At 41.0% G+C, this 14,457-nt stretch overlaps 1 protein-coding gene across 3 annotated transcripts in view; it reads left to right on the forward strand.

Moving 5' to 3' along the window:
• LOC121246590 (INO80 complex subunit D-like) overlaps nt 1-13,468 on the forward strand; it is a 33,333-nt gene extending 19,865 nt beyond the window's left edge. For all 3 annotated transcript variants that reach the window (XM_041144769.1, XM_041144768.1, XM_041144767.1), the window contains one exon: nt 13,197-13,468. The gene's annotated coding sequence lies outside the window, so the exon portion shown is untranslated. The remainder of the gene's footprint in view (nt 1-13,196) is intronic.
• Nucleotides 13,469-14,457: the final 989 nt, after the last annotated feature.

Consider the following 14,457-nt stretch of genomic DNA (forward strand, 5'->3'; position numbering starts at 1 on the left):
TTTGGAGATAGATCCGAGGGCCTTGTAGTTGCAAGAGGTGGATAAATATACAGATAGAGGGCCTTGTAGTTACAAGAAGTGGATAAATATACAAAGTACTTTCATCAGGTGGCAAACTCTTGTAGAAGAAATAATCCCATTAGCTCCTTGTTGATGAACAATTTCTTCTAATCCCTCGAATTGTGCAGTTTTTATAAAATTTGTACACCGAATTGGCAGCCTAAGTTGTATGCAGTTTCTTTTGCATCCTCAAAAAAGGATGAGGCCATGTGGTTGGTAAGACCATTTGAGGAAAGCTAGGAATGGGGGTTGGTGAAAGCCCTAAATGGAGATAATGCACCAGGCTCAGATGGTTACTCCATGGCTTTTTCCAAACATATTGGTATGCATTGAAGGAGGAAGTTATGAAGGTGTTGCTTGAGTTTCACTCAAGAGGCAACTTTGAGAAGAGCCTCAAGGTCTCATTGCCCTTATTCCAAAGAAGCCTAGGGCTGTTGTTAAGGATTTTCAGCTATTAGTTTAGTAGATGGTGTTTATAAGATTTTGGTTAGATTTCTTGCAAATAGACTAAAATTTGTGTTATTGACGATTATTTCCACCTCCTCAGATGTGGAATGTAGAAGGTTTTGGAAATATTAATGAGCATAAAAATTCTCTCATGGAGGAGTTGCAGGATTTGGAGTCTGGGGAGGAGCATGGGATTCCTTCTGAGGAGGTCCTTTTGAGAAAAAATAGTAGTGGCTGAACTCGAGAGGGTGTTGTTGATGGAGGAAATTTATTGGCGGCAAAAATCGAGGGCTTTTGGTTGAAAGGGGAGGGGGGGGAATACATTTACTAAATTCTTTCATAGAACGGCCAACTCACACCAGAGGAACAATGCTATTGAGATGCTTCACTCTGATGGTTGTGCGATTTCATCTCCACCTGAGATTCAGGACCTTATTGTGCATTATTATGAAGGTCTTTTCACCGGATTAGCTTCCTGGAGGCCTAAAATTAATGGGTTGGTTTTTTATTCTCTTGATCCTCTTAGTGCGACTTGGTTGGAGAGGCCGTTTGATGAAGATGAGGTTTATCAGGTGGTTAATGGGATGGTCAAAGACAAAGCTCCTGGCCCGGATGGATTTTCAATGGCCTTTTTTCAAGTTTGTTGGGAGATTGTGAAAGACGATGTGATGCGGGTTTTTCAGGAGTTTTTTTCCTTTAAAAAGTTTGAAAAATCACTCAATGCTACTTTCATTATCTCATTCCCAAGAAACTTGGGGCTTCGACATTGTGTTTCTACTGCCCGTTTCTTAGTGTTGGTTAATGGTAACTGTGCTGGTTTTTCCCATAGCTCATGTGGTTTGAGACAAGGGGACCCTTTGTCCCCTTTTCTTTTTGTCATTATTATGGAGGCATTGGATCGGATGGTGGAGCTGTTGGGGGAGGGTCTCTATCAGGTTTCTCGGTTGGTAATGCTATTAATGGGTTAATTACACTTTCGCAACTTCTTTTTACAGATGATACTCATTTTTTGTGATGCTGATCGTGGTCAAAGATTCAAGCCTTAAGGGCTGTGTTATTATGTTTTGAAGCTATATCGGGCCTCAAGGTGAATCTTAGAAAGGCGAAGTTGGTTTTGGTGGGGGTGGTGTATAACATCGACAGTTTGGCAAGTTTGTTGGGCTGTAAAATTGCTTCTTTACCTCTGAAGTACTTGAGCCTTCTGTTGGGGGTGCCTTTTAAGGCTAGTGCTATTTGGGATGGGGTTGTAGTGAAAGTTGAGGCAAGGGTGGTTGGTTGGAAGCGGCAGGGGGCAGACTTACTCTTATCAAGAGTACCCTTTCCAATCTCCCCACCTACTTTCTATCGTTGTTTCCTTTGCCTGTAGGGTGATCAACCAGATTGAGAAGTTGTTTCGTGCTTTTTAATGGGGTGGCATGGGAGAGGAAATGAAATTCCATCTTGTTAGATGGAATAAAGTTTGTTCTCTTATTTCGGTTGGAGGTTTGGGGGTTCGTAATTTGATGATCTTTAATAAAGCTTTATTTGGGAAATGGCTATGGAGATATCAATCGGAGGGAGAGTTGCTTTGGAGAGAAGTCATTGATCGGAAGTTTGGAAGCGCTTGGGGGGTTAGGGGGGGAGGGGGAGGGGGGGTGGGGGTTGTCGTTATAATGAAGTTCGGGGAGCTTATGGCGTGGGTCTTTTGGAAGTTCATTAGAAAGGGCTGGGACAGTTTTGTTAGTCATGTTAGTTATGCTGTTGGAGAGGGATCTAGGATCCATTTTTGGTTCGACATTTGATGTGGTGATCAAGCCTTCAATAGTGTGTTTCCGGCTATCTTTCGTTTGGCTTCAGATTAATTTGCTGCTGTATCTGATTTGCTTTGTTGTTCTAATGGCTCGATTCAGTGGGATATTTGCTTAACTAGAGCTGTTCAGGATTGGGAGATTGATGAAGTTTCAGCCTTCATCAGCTTTTTATAGTCTGAGGCTTGGTGGTAATGATGAGGATAGGATGTTGTGGAAGTCCAAGAGGTGTAAAATGTTCACTGTTCGTTTGTACTATACGCTTTTGACTTTCGATAATGGTCCTCCTTTTCCTTGGAAGTGTATTGGATATCTCACGTGCCTTCCAAAGTTGCTTTTTTCATTTGGACTGCCTCTCTTGGAAAAATTTTGAGGTTGGATAATTTAAGGAAGCAGGGTATTATATTTATGGAGTGGTGTTTCATGTGTAAAAAGAATGGGGAAACCGTGGATCATCTACTCTTGAATTGTGTGGTGGTGTAGGGGCTTTGGGGGATGGCATTTTTTGTAGAATCGGTTGGGCTTGGGTGATGCTTTTGAGAGTGGTTGATCTTCTTGCATATTGGAACGGGTTCCATGGTTGTTCTCAAGTGGATGCGGCTTGGAAGATGGTTCCTTTGTGTCTTATGTGGTGCATTTGGATGGAAAGGAATGAGCAGTGTTTTAATGACAAGGAGCATACTTTGGAGCAATTCTGGGATTTCTTTGTGCACTCTTTGTTGTTTCAGTTTTTTGCTTTAGTGATTAACGGAACTTCTGTTCATATTTTCTTCTATCGCTTTCTGTTTCCTAGAATGTATTTAGGTGTTTTCTGTTGTATACTTGTTGTGTACATGGACATCGCCTATACATTTGTCTCTAATAAAATTACTTATAAAAACAAATTCCAACTCGCAAAATGCATTTATCAATAATAGGTAGATATTTGGTTCTTAATACCAACAAATGCTTTGATGGTAGACTAAGATCAAATGAGGCAGGTGTGATTTGTAAGTTGGAAATTAAAAAGCCTACGATCAAGTGAATTGGAGCTTCTTAATTTTTTTGCTGAGAAGGTGTGGAGAGAAATGGTGTGGCTGACTCACCTAATGCATATCCTCGGTCCATTTTTCGTTGTTGGTGAATGTTATCCACTCCCATGGGTTTCTTCAGCAATGCTTTAGGTACACATCAAGGGATCCCTTATCCTCTTTAATCTGTGTTATTGTTGGCTCTATATAGATTATTTCTACCATGGTGCACTAGGGTTTTTTGTTGAGTTTTTTGGTGGTCCCCAAGAATGGAATCAGGCTTAGCATCTCTGATTTGTTATATTCAGATGACATTTCAGTATTTTTGAGGCCAACCATGACCATCTCTGCTACCTGTGTTGTTTACATTGTCTGATCTGGAGGTGAACTTGGCTAAGTCAGAATTGCTTTCTGTAGGTGTAGTTGAGAATGCAGCAGCTATTTTGGCGGACATATTACGTTGTAGGATCTCTTCTTTGGGCTTTCCTTGCTGAGAGCTCTCTTCAAAGCCAAATTCAGGGATGGCATTATTGAAAAGAGAAGATTAATTAAAATCTTGCCATTCAAATTTTCCACCTATTTTGTCTCATCCTACTCCTTGTGAGAGTTGCTAATCGTTGGGAGAACTTGCAATATGATTTCTTATAACGAGGGGAAGAGTACAAGTTCCATCTTATGAAGTGATTGAAGGTATGCTCATTGGTTGCAGAAGCCAAGTGAGGGATGAGAAACTTAATTTTCTTTAACCAAGCCCTTTTTGAGAAATGGCTATGCCATTATGCCTACGAAAGAGTCTTTGGAGGGAGGTATACAAAATATGAAAGCTTGGGAGGAGGTTGATGCTCACATGAGGTAAATGGGTCTTTGGGCTTGGTCTTTGGAAGAACATCAAAAGACGTTTTGGGGACTCTTCCTGCCATACTAGATCTATGACGGGTGATGGGCTTAAAATTAGCTTCTGGCATGATGTGTGGTGTGTAGTGCAGGTCAATCCATGAGGAGTACGTTTCCAAATTTATTTAGAAATGCTTGCAGTAAAGATGCTTTTGTGGCTTTCTTCAATTGGACAGTGGCATCAAGGAAGATTCTTACCGTGGACAATGTGAGGGAGTGGACCATTTTAGTGGTTGATCATTGTTACATGTGCAAGAAAAGTGGGTAATCAGTAGGTAATCTTCTTTTACATGTTGAGGTTGCTATCATCTTATGGGACATGATCTTTGATCTCTTTGCATAGGTTGACTGATGCCTTCTCAAGTGGTATAACCCCTAAAATGTTGGGAAGAGCAGTTTCGTAATCATTAGTGTGCATCTTTCTGGAAGATGATCTCATATTTCTTATTATGGTTTTTGTGAAGAGAAAGAAAGTAGTGCAACTTTAAGGATTGTGGAAAATTGGTGTCGAAGCTCAAGTCTTTCATTCTTAGTCAGTGTTTTAATTACCATTCCATTCCAGCCTAAACTGACGGAATTTTTCATGCCAGAACAGTAACCGGCACAGTGTAGGTTGATATTTCATCTCGGATCAAATTCCAGCCATTCCGGCCAGTTTCTGGTATTCCAGTCGGAATGCTTATTTCGTCCAGAATATACTTGAATGGTATTTTCGTAAATAATTTGAAAAAGGAGGGACAAAATGGTATCTCCCGTTCTCGGTTCTCCTTCCTAGAGAAATCACCTCTACTATGTCATTTCTTGTCAGCTTTGTCATATTTGTGCAGTTGTCATTTCTTGTCAGTTTTTTATTATTTTTATCAGTTGTGTTGTTATTAGTGCCATCTTGCTTCATCATCGGCCGCTGTGTTTTTCTCTTACGCTTATAAATATGCTTCATAATATCACCTCTTTTGGCATGTGGCTGGTGAATATTTGAATTGGCAACTGGTCTTAAAAAAGAAAGAAAGAGAGAGAGAATATTTGGATTTCCAAATTATTTATTTTGGGGTTAAATTGAAATATCCATCAGAACATGAAATCATTATTATTGTGGATCTTAATTGGATTTCAATTAACTTTCAATTAAGATTCACTTTCATTCTTTATGGGGTGCATTTTTTAACAGTTGGATTGAGAACTTAGGAGTATTGTTAAGTTTTTTAGATATGTATGTTTTTAAGACTTGCATTGATGTTATTTTGTAATACAGTTTTTCTCTTTATATATATATATATATGTAACTGTTTATATTTATATATATATATATAATTTATCTATATAACGATTATCTCGAAACGAACTGGTACCGAAATATTCTGTTCCAATAGCTTAACCGAAACCGTCGCCGAAGCGGAATTTAAAACTTTGTTCTTAACATCCTTTATCTTTGGATAATGGCCCAATATGGTGTTGCTTTTTCTATTTCTACTTTTCAAGAACTCCTAGCTCTATTTCCTCTTGAATGTTAAGTGGATATCAAGATACTTGTGTATTGGGGTAGCACCCTTTTCAACATTAATAAAAGATAGACTGCAGAAATCCTACAGAGAGAAAACCTAGCAAGAGAAAACCCTACAGAGAGAAAAGAACAGCCGCCATCTTGCAACCACCTTAGACCGGCGAGTGACCCCTCACCACCGGCACAGACAAGGTCGACGGACTCCGGTGACCTCGCTAAGGGTTGTCTGGCGTAGGTCCTAGTGCCAGTGACCTATTTTTTTTTTCTCTAGTTCTCTGTCATTTCTGGATATGACGTCGACCACCGGCGAGTGACACCGCACCACTGGCCTAGACAAGGTTGACAAGCCCCGATGACAGCGTTGAGGGCCGTCTGGCGTAGGTCCTGGCTCTGGCGACCTAGATTTTTCGCAAGACTTCTCTCTCTATCTTTCTCGGAGCCCTTTGGCGTCGTGCCCTCAAACACTGGCGAGTGACTTTGTACCACCGGCCAAGACAAGGTCAATGGGCTCCGGCGTCTCTTTTGAGGGCCCTCCAACGACGGTTCCCCTCTGGCGACCGGGATTTTTGAGGTGCATTTAGTCGGCACAAATCTGGTTCTTGCGAGGTCGACCTGAGCCTTTGCCTGCGACCTGCGACCTGAGTTTTCTTCTGTTTTTTCAGTTAACACAGTAGGCACCCCGCAACTTGACAGACTCTGGCGATCGGGAGTCCATTTTGTGGGCACAGGTATGCTTTTTACCTTAAGAGGATGAAGCAGGAGCAGTGGGCACAAATTTGCAATGGGATTTGACGATGACAATATGCAATGTGGATTCGTCTCAGTTGGTAGGCGAGAGGTGGTTGAAAGTGAAATAAAAAACTTTCGTTTTTATGAAAGAAATAGTTTCCGTATTTGTGAACGTAGTAAAAGGATAGCTAAGTTCATGTGTCTAGGGGGAATGACAGTTTCGTGGGTGGCTAAGGGGATTGTGGATTGTTTAGAACTTAACTGTCATGAAGGTTTCTTCAGAGAGCTAAGGATGGGTAATGGAGTTTTTATCATTCAACATCATGTTAACGCAAGGGCCAGTTTTTTGCAACTCTTAGAATTCCGGAATGGAAGAAGGAAATATTTGTTGGTGATTTGGTAGGGCGCAAATTGCATTGGATGGAAAGGCTTTCTGCAATCCATTCGAAGTGTTATTGAGTCCAAAGCCACTATTCGAAGTGGGGAGTTTGTTGATGGAAAAACAGTGGGAAGGCCTTCCTCAGTCAAAGGTGCTTCATACGCTGTGGTGTTGAGGTCACTGGCGGGTAGCAATCGAGATCAGCTTAGCAGCAGAAGGAAAGGGTAAGGCACTTGTAGAAGACAAAGGCCGTCAGGTGACATTGGGAGAGGTGGAGGGGGTTTTGTGGGATGTCAAAGCTCAATTAAAGGGAGTTATGGAGTATGTGAGAGATTTGATGATTAAAGTGGATAAGGGCCTGGACCTAGTCGTGGCTTTTGGTGGTGGGTCGAGAATGGATGAGGGAGGGTGGGGGTTAGATCCTTTATGTTTGGAGGCCACAAGTGTGCTGGCAAAGGGCGTTTCAATGCCGTCACAAATAGGGTCGTTGGACGCTGACATCTTTGTCCATGCCAGTGTCACTATGCCTCTTGAGGGAGCTGTAGGGCCTCAGGCACCAGATGCAGATGGGGTTGGTACTTCTGTCTAGGGTTCATTTTTAGTTGAAGATGGGAGTCCCTCCAAGGTCTTGAGTACTTTGGAAGAAACAGTCGAGCCTCTTTTAGAAGATTCAAACAGGGTCACAGAAGGTAGTACTTCCCCTACCTGTTCTATTCCCGAGGGAGCTGTTGACGGAGGGGAGGAACCTGTAATGGTGACAGAAACAATGGACAACAACCATATAGCTGTCGAGCAACCATATGGCGGAAAGGAAATTATCGATTTGTCGTTGGTGCCTCGTGTGGGGGAAGGTTTAGAGTCGGGAGTGCAGTTGGGTACTGTGGCTGGGGAAAATGTTGTTCCCCTGGTTTCTCTTCCTCCGATAAACGATATGCGGGTTCACCATCGGATTTGGTTCTGAATAAAGTTAACAGGTTTCAGCAAGTCCTGGGGCTTTCATATGGAGAACATGGAGAATACGAAGACCAATTTAAAGCATTACTCACTGCGATTGAGGCGAGCCACACACTTGAAACCAAATCAAATTTTAAGAAAAGCAGGGAGTTAAAGTGTCTTTCATGGGCAATCAGCTATGATACTAAGGGAGGTAGCTCAAGTCGAGGGAAGACTAAAGGGAGGGCATTGTGAAGACGTTCTCGTAGTGGGATGTTCGGGTAGAGGATTAGTTTTATGGAAATAAGGGGCTGTGGTTGGGGAGGTGTGTTACACTCCAATTCGGGTTTGGTGTATTTTGGGTAGGTTTCCTGGGCTTTTTGGGTCATATGGGACTCTCTTGTATGGGTTAGGTGTTTTCTTGTATACGTCCAGTGTATTTGGTTACTCCTATTGATATATATATATATATGATATTATTACTTATAAAAAAAAGAATCCTTGATAAAATCTCTATGTTACTCATCATAAGTTTTTACTAGGAAGCTGTGGGTTATAGAACGAAACTCGTACAACTAGAAAGAAGAAAGTTTCTTAGAAGAAAAATGTAACAAATGTAAAAAGGAATTGAGTTTCTAAGCCAAAAGTAAGTCTGAAAATGGAAAAAGAAAGTATAAACATGCCAAATGAGTTACTTCCTAGGTGCTAAAGCATGCATTTAACTTTGCCTTTCTTGGTTAAGGCAATTGTCTAACGAGTAATGCTAGCTAGATACAACCCTAGGATATGCAAACCCTGCGCACTCCCTTTGAAAAAAAGTAGGGTCTACTATTAAAAAGTGTGTTTTTTCATTGGGTTCCAGATTTGTCCACTTTTTTCAAAAGGAGCGCTCGGGGATTTCACACCCTAGGACTGTGCTAATCATTTCCCTTGTTTAACAGAGCAGAAAACCATGCCAAGCACCATAAGCTAGGACCCTATGCTTCTTAGAAAAACCTTACTATTTTCCTAGGATAAAATTCTTAAGAAAACATGGTTTGAAATATATGTTAGTTTTACAGTAGCCGCCTTTTATAGAAAGTTTTTCAAGCCCTCGGTTCAGCCTGCCAGTGACCTTGAACTGCAATTTTTGTTAAAAAGTAATGGATACCTAAATATTTTTTTTCTTTTTAAATATCTCCCACAAGCTAGTTCTTTACCTGTATTGATTTCAAGTGATATTTCTTCAAGTTGTGGAAAAAATTTACCATAGGTAGTGAATATTACATAGGTGTGAATAAATGCAAAAAAGGTACTGATATAACAGTATTTTGTCCAAGTGCGGTCAAATTATCATATTGTGTGGAAACAATCCTTGGTGGTTTAATCGATAAATACTTCTGTACACTTACCAGTGAAATGCAACATCAAGCTCTATAAACAAAATATTTATCCTGAAACCAAATGGTACAGCTAAAAATATATATATATTTGGGTAAAGTAATTACCTAATAAAAAACAAAGGTTGACCCTAATTTCACATTAAAGTCTAAAATTTTAATGTGTGGTCATTTTTCAGTTCATATGCATTAGGCATTGTTTGGTCTGTGTTCTCTTAGTATGTTTATTGCTTTTTTTTTTTTTTTTTTTTTTTTTTTTTCTGTTCAATGTTCTCTATGAGTTGAAATACAGTTTTTGCACATTTCCAAGTCAATGCTCTTCTTTTTTCTTCAATGTCATACTTGTCTCCTTCTGCCATTCAGCTCTTAACATAAATTATGGTCATTATCTTCGATAAGTCATAGCCATATAACTGTGTGGTACATTATTTATATTGATGTTGAATCTATGACAAATGATTAGCTATGTCTTCATTTAACCTTTCATCATAATTTTTACCATGATTGTCTGATTCCAGTTATACTTTCGTTTTTAAGTATTGCCTCATTGAGAATAGTAACTTATTTCCTGATAATTTTGATGAAAGTCACACTCTGAAGTTCATGCGTTATCTTTGGAGTTAAATATAATCTTCCCATGTTTTATTTATTTTTTTCAATTTATGCCCTTGATTGATCATTATTTTCAATCGGCTTATTTTATTCATATTCTATCAACTAAATAGATTTCCCATGGGGGGTCCTGCCCCATCCTTCAGGAGGGGCTCACGCCTGTCACCCCTCCTCGTGGGGAAAGGTTTCTTTATTTTTTATTTGCCTCATTATTATTATTTTTTTAATGTGGTGATGATGTGTTGACATGTTTTAGTCAACATGCAATCTCATGTTCATTGCTATGACGTGGTGTCAATGTTAGTGCAAACTTGTTAGTAAGGGAGCAGGTAGGCCCGTTAAATTTTGGGCGAGCTAATTTGCCTACAGGCCATCCACCCACTCGTGGATCGTGGGCCTCAATGGGAAGTGGGAACGATGATGGTGACAGGTTGCGCCAAAGGAGATGTGAGCGATCGACAACAACAAAGAACGAGGGAGAAATTAGCACTTCGAAGAGACTAGAGAGAAGTTAGAATGAGGGAGATTCTTACCTGAGGGCTAAGAGTGGAAAGTGAGCAAACGACGGGCTATGGTGATGGTAACAGTGATGATGCAACAGCGGTGGAAGCCTGAAGAGCATGAGAATGAGAAATTTGAGAAACGGAGGAGGGGAGGAAATGTGTTTTGGGGGGGGGGGGGGGGGGGGGGGGGGGGGGGGAGTAGATTTAGGTTATGTAACTTGGTCTAATTCCCTTGATATTCATTTAAAAATATATATATATTTTTTGATAAGTGTTTTATGATCGCACCCTATATATATATTTATGTATGTATATGCGGGCAAACATGTATCCCAAGTGGGTCGGGTGGGTGGCCTATCTGCTTGATGCGGGTGCCAAGTAGGCCGGGTGCAGGTGCCCTCCCAGCACCCCTACTTGTTAGCCATGTTGACAGAATATAGACGAAATGAGTTGATTGATAATTGTGGTCAAAGTTAGGGAGTAATTGTACATCTAAAGAGGCTTCTAAAAATCTATACTTATAATAAAAGAGTGAGTTTTGCATCACATTTTGCATTTTTCTTCTAGGCTTGCTGCCAAAATTGCCCCTTTTCATATTTTTAGAGTTATTTGATTACGTAAAAAAACTTATTTGTTGGTCATTATCGTCACCTTATACATCTAACATGATTCTCAATGACCCTGAACCTTAAAATTTGTTCAAATATCTGACCTCGAACCTTAAAATTGCACTTGCTACTAACAATGGGCCTGTAAAATTGATGGACATACTCAAATGTCGTTCTATTTTTTGTGCCCATTTTATGAAATTGACTCTATTATTAGCTTACTTGCTCTCTTCTACTATCTTTTCAGCTCTGCATAGAGCCTTTTCACTTGCATACTTTCTTCTTTCTCTTGTCAGCTCCCTTTATAAACGCTCTGCCATGAAAAAGGTTGTCTTATTCCTTTTTACTGTCTCTTCAACACAAAAATGTAATTGCTCATTTCACTCTTCATTTTTGCTCCTTGAAAGCATCACCCAAACATGAGAACTAGTGACCCACGACACGGTGGGTCAACGCAATCAAGAGCAGTTGAGAGTAGTAATGTTGTGTCGTAGAGGTGGTGATGGTTGCTATTTATAAGCAGGTAGGCAGGGAACATTTGGTGGTGTGGAGATGCATGGCAACGGCAGCGCTATGTGTTGATATCAACCCACGGCACCATCGAGGGTCCACATCTACCCAAAGATGGACCATGGCACCGCCATGCATCTAGATCGACCCATGGTTCTTGTCTGGGTGCTACCGTGTGTTGATATTAACCCACGAATAGAACCACGGCATAGCCAAGGGTCCATATCTACCAAAGATAAACAACGGTGCTGCCATGCATCATCTAGTTTGACCAAGGGATGGACCACAGCGTCGACATGGGTTTAGATCGACCCAGGGATGGGCCACTGCGTCGACATGGGTTTAGAGCGACCCAGGGATCGACCACTGCATCAATGGTGCTCGCTTGGTGGCAAACACTTTTGCTCTCCATGGTGCTTGTCTGGCGGGGGAGCACTTTGCCTCCCATGGTGTTTTGCCAAGGTGGTGATTACGTTTGCTCTCTATAGTGCTCACTCGCTTGGTGAGCAGTTTCCCTTTCTACGATGCTTAGTGAGGTGTTGAGCTTCATGCTCCTTCATGGTCCTTGCCAAAATGACAATCACTTTTGCCTCTCGTGGTGCTCACCTAGGTGGCGAGCATTTTTGCTCTTCATTGTGCTCGTCTCGGGGGTGAGTACTTTACCTCTTCACAAGCCAAGGGGGTGAGCTTGATGCTCCTTCACGATGCTCGCCGAAGTGATGAGCAATTTTTCTCTCACAGAGGTGATGAGCACTTTTGTTCTCACAGTGATCGCCTGGGGTACGAGCACTTTGCTTCCCTTGTTGCTCTCCATCCAAGGCGAGCACTTTCCCTTTCTGCATTGCTCACCGAGGTGGCAAGCTTCATGCTGATTCACGGTGGTCGCCTGGGAGGCTAGCACTTTTCCTCCCAGGGTGCTCACTAATGTGGCGAGCACTTTTGTTTTCCATTGCGCTTGCCTAGGGGACGAGCTCTGTTCCTCTCCACAATGCTTGCTGAGGATGTGAGCATCACACTCCTTCATGATGCTTGCCGAGGCGACGAGCACTTTGTCTGCCATGGCTCTCGTCGAGGTGGTGATCACTTTTGATCCCACAGTTCTTGCTTAGGTGGCGAGCACTTTGCTTCCTATGGTCCTCTCCTGGGGTATGAACACTTTGCCTCCCATGGTGCTTGCCTGGGTGTCGAGCACTTTGCTTCCCTTGGTTCTCACTTGGGGGTTGAGCACTTTCCCTTTCCACGTTGCTCATTGAGGTGGCGAGCTTCATGCTCCTTCATGGTGCTTGCTTATGTGGTGGGCACTTTGCCTCCCTTGGTGCTCGCCTGGGTGGAGAGCACTTTTGCTCTCTATGCACATTATTGCTGTAGCCTTGTTTCCATCCATGATAATGTCATGAAGATGGTGTAGTTGCATTTACAGTATTTTGGGTTCTGGTTTTGATGGGTCCTCGTAGACAATAAAAAAACTTGGACTAAACATCTATGTTGGTGTATGCTGTCGAACTATTTCCCTTGGTTGGACATGTGTTGTTAGACTCTTTTGATTGTTCAGTTGTGTCCTACTAGGCTATGATTTTCACTTTGACATGAGTTATTGTTAGACTATTATAGACATGCATATTATGGTGTTCTAGCATTCGTTTACTCACTTAAACTTGATACATTTTTCGTGTGGGAATCGAGCTAGTATAGTAAAATTGAGGAGTCATTTTAGTATTTAATTGCTTTTTTTAAGATTTTGCAAATCAATTTTTTTTAAGTTGAGTTTCAACATATGTTCGTTATGGTAATTTCATACTGTAATTATCTGATAGTTTATAAGCTCTCACGTCTGCATAACGCAGGTGTCCAAAAATGCTGGCTTTGACAGGAACGAACTGGAGTAGGCATATGCGTTTTGTTTCCAAATAAATGTCGAAAGCTGCACTTGCATATATAGGTCTTTTCCCAAAAGTTGCTGCCTACTTTGCTGGTCAAGTCTGTTGGAAGTGGTGCATTAAAACCTGTGCTTGAACTCCATTTTTCCTATTAGAAATTTAGCTTTTAGCTTCAACGTTGACATCTATTATGTCGAACTATTGTGTGTAATGTTGTATAGCCATTTTAATTCGTGAAAGAGCTCTTTCTCTCTCTCTCTCTCTCTGTATAACAATTGAACCATGTCGCTTATCACTGGCTGATTGTCTTAATAACGATTAGCATCTATATAACGATTAGTTAGGCCCATCGACCCAAAATTTTATTTTTGCCCTGTTAAGGTTTAGCGGATTATTTTGGATGGTTGTAATAGACCAATATTAGGAAAATTCTTAATAATTTTGGATTATTGAAATACGTGAATATTGCAGATTTTATTAGTTGAAATTTCATATTAGAGAGTTAAGTCAATTTGTGATCCTTAAAGTAAACCCCAAAATTACTTGAATTTTTTTTTAGGTGTTTAGGATCATAATTACACAACAAATTGTCAATTGGATTTGTAGAAATTTTTAAAGATTTATAGTGCAATATTAATATGTGATTTTCAAATGCCGGAAGCACAACCTATCATCTAGCGTGTCATATCACCATTCAGTTGACCCATGCCTCCACCTGCAAGCCCTATGCCCTGCACTCTGATTTTCTCCCACGTTTTCACCTAATTTCTACCCAACCCAAAGGCACTCGTGCCTAACCCACAGACCGTCAGATCTCTCTTTCTTAAACATAGCCAATATCTCCTGCATTGAGGGCTTCCTTCATGTCCAGTCCAACAGCCACAATCCACATCCAAGCTTTGTCTCCGCATTCACAATATCATTTTCAGTACTTTCCTAATTCCAACAGTCTCTCTTGATGTAGCTTGACTTTCAACAACTCTAGTAAGTGATTTGTTGCTCAGATTTCGTCTTGCTCCTACCCTTGTTCTTGGAATTTGACCTGTCATATTTCCTGCCCAATAGTTAACGTTCAGGGCCAATCCTGAAGCCGATAACTCACTAAAGTCTCTTCTGTGTACCTACTCAACAAGAATCATGTCATGTACGTTATCGTAATTCAATTTCATCTTACCGGCTGAACTATTCATTGCTATCCTCATAGTCTCCAAACTATTTGACAGCGATG

The sequence above is a fragment of the Juglans microcarpa x Juglans regia genome, chromosome 1S, assembly GCF_004785595.1.
Source record: "Juglans microcarpa x Juglans regia isolate MS1-56 chromosome 1S, Jm3101_v1.0, whole genome shotgun sequence".
Taxonomy (NCBI): Eukaryota; Viridiplantae; Streptophyta; class Magnoliopsida; order Fagales; family Juglandaceae; genus Juglans; species Juglans microcarpa x Juglans regia.